Raw genomic sequence first — 2,485 nt, 5'->3', positions numbered from 1 at the left:
TAATGTGGAAATTGATCCAACTCCGAGAGTCGGGTAGTTACTTTGTAAGAACATTTTCTTTACTGCTGTCAAAAAAATAAAAAAATAAAATAAAAAATAAAAAAAATAAATGATGATTAGTACGTGTTGTTGGTTTCAAAAATATGGAATTGGTCAACACCTTTTAAAGCTTTTAGGCATAATATGGTATGGATCAATTTTTATATGGAAATTCTACATACTTCAATTCAATGCATACGATTAACATGTTTAGTGCGCCTAACATGGCGATTATTTGATCATTTGATGGCAAAATATTTTAAGTGATGAAAACTGGTTTTGGGCTCTTGAGAATTCGATTAAGGATTTGAATAAAGAGGAACTTATAAAATATATGTGAATAATAATAATAATTTGTATTGATTAAGTTGTAATTTACAAGAGGAATTACATCGGTATTTATAGTACAAGAAAAGCATAACTACAATGGACGGTGTATAATTAGTTGTCTAACAATTGAAGGTGGATCATTAGTTGTCTAACAATTGAAGGTGGATCATTAGTTGGCTAACATTTGAAGGTGGATAATTAGTTGGCTAACATGTGGCAGTGCTAACAATAAGCTAATATTTTACGTATGATTGAGAGCTTCCAATCTTGATAGTGGACTTGGTTGATTTGTATCTTTAACATTCCCGCTCAAGATGGACGGGCGATAGCGAAGGCCAATCTTGGAAGAAAGCAATAGGAATCGTGGCTTATGGAGCGGTTTAGTGAGAGTATCCGCTAGCTGATCAGACCCGTTAATATGTTGAACCCGAATATGACCGTTGCGAATCTGTTCTTTGACAAAATGAAAAGCAAGTGCAACATGTTTCATTCGTGAGTGAAAAACTGGGTTAGCCGAATAGGTAGTAGTGCTTAGATTGTCACAATATATCATCGGCGGATTAGTAGTTGAAATGCCGAGTTCGAGCAGAAGGTTTTGGAGCCATATAAGCTCGGCAGATGTGCTTGCAACGGCTCTAAACTCAGCTTCGGTGGAGGAGCACGAAACGGCCTTTTGTTTCTTAGCGGACCATGAAATAGGATTACTACCTAGGTAGATGATGTAACCGGTGGTAGAAAGATAATCATGAGGATCACCTCCCCAATCCGCATCGCAAAACGCATGGAGGCACAGCGGTGTCGAGGCGGTTAATTGAATGCCAAGATGGAGTGTTCCATTGAGATAACGAAGGAGTCGCTTTAGAGCGGCCCAATGAGTCACGGTGGGATGAGTTAAAAATTGAGCTAATTTATTAACCGAGAAGGCAATATCGGGTCGGGTGAGAGAAAGGTATTGCAAACTACCAACAATGGAGCGATAGTCTGACTCATTTTCGACTGGGGCGGTGGTGTCTTTAAGTAAAGGTGGGTGGGTAAGCATAGGGGTTGACGCGGGTTTGGAATTTTCCATTTTAAATTTGACAAGAAGATCATATAAATATTTGGTTTGATTTAAATGCAATCCGGTTTTGGTTGGGGTGACCTCTATGCCTAAAAAATATGATAGAGGACCTAAGTCTTTGAGGGAGAATTTATGTGAAATTTGAGTAATAAAATTGGTGATGTGAGTTTTATTTGGTCCAGTCACTATTATATCGTCAACGTAGATTAAAACAAATAAGGTTGTGGAAATGGTGTTGAGAATAAACAGTGAGGGGTCGGATAGAGAATTTCGAAAACCTGAAGCAAGCAGGTAGGTCTTTAACTCGGTGTACCATGCGCGTGGTGCTTGTTTGAGGCCGTAAATGGCCTTGTTAAGTCTGCAAACGTAAGAAGGATTAGTAGAATCAATGAAGCCAGCCGGTTGACTCATAAAAACAGATTCAGTGAGTCGACCCTGCAAGAAGGCATTATTGATATCAATTTGGTGTAAATGCCACTTTTTCGTGACAGCAAGGGTGAGAATTAATCGAATCGTAGTCGGTTTGATAACAGGACTAAACGTTTCCGAGTAGTCAATCCCGGGGCGTTGATGAAAGCCTTTAGCAACAAGACGAGCCTTGTGTTGCTTGAGACTACCATCGGGGTTATATTTAAGGCGATAGACCCATTTGCAACCAACAACATTAGGAGCTTGGTGAGGTGGGACGAGAGTCCAGGTTTGATTTCGGGTGAGGGCGTCAAATTCATCAGTCATGGCTTGACGCCATTGAGGGTTAAGGAGAGCTTGTTTGGTCGTATTGGGTGTGGTGTGGGTAAGGGAGAGAGTGGCAGTTTGGGCATGTTTATTGGTTTTAAAATATTTGGGATTGGGCATGATAATGTTGTTAGAGAGGCGGGTTCGATGAATGGGTGGTGGAGGTGGAGGAGGTGCAGGCGATGGAGATGAGGCAGGGGTCGGCGAGGCAGGGAGTGGCGAATCAGGGGGCGTCGAGGCAGGGGAGATAGGGGTTGGGGCGAGCGGCTGAGTGGGGTTGAGGGTAGGGGCAGGTGGTTCCAGTGGTGGTAGGAGAGGGAC

Source organism: Silene latifolia, chromosome 3, assembly GCF_048544455.1.
Source record: "Silene latifolia isolate original U9 population chromosome 3, ASM4854445v1, whole genome shotgun sequence".
Lineage (NCBI taxonomy): Eukaryota > Viridiplantae > Streptophyta > Magnoliopsida > Caryophyllales > Caryophyllaceae > Silene > Silene latifolia.
Note: the sequence above shows the minus strand (reverse complement) of the source record.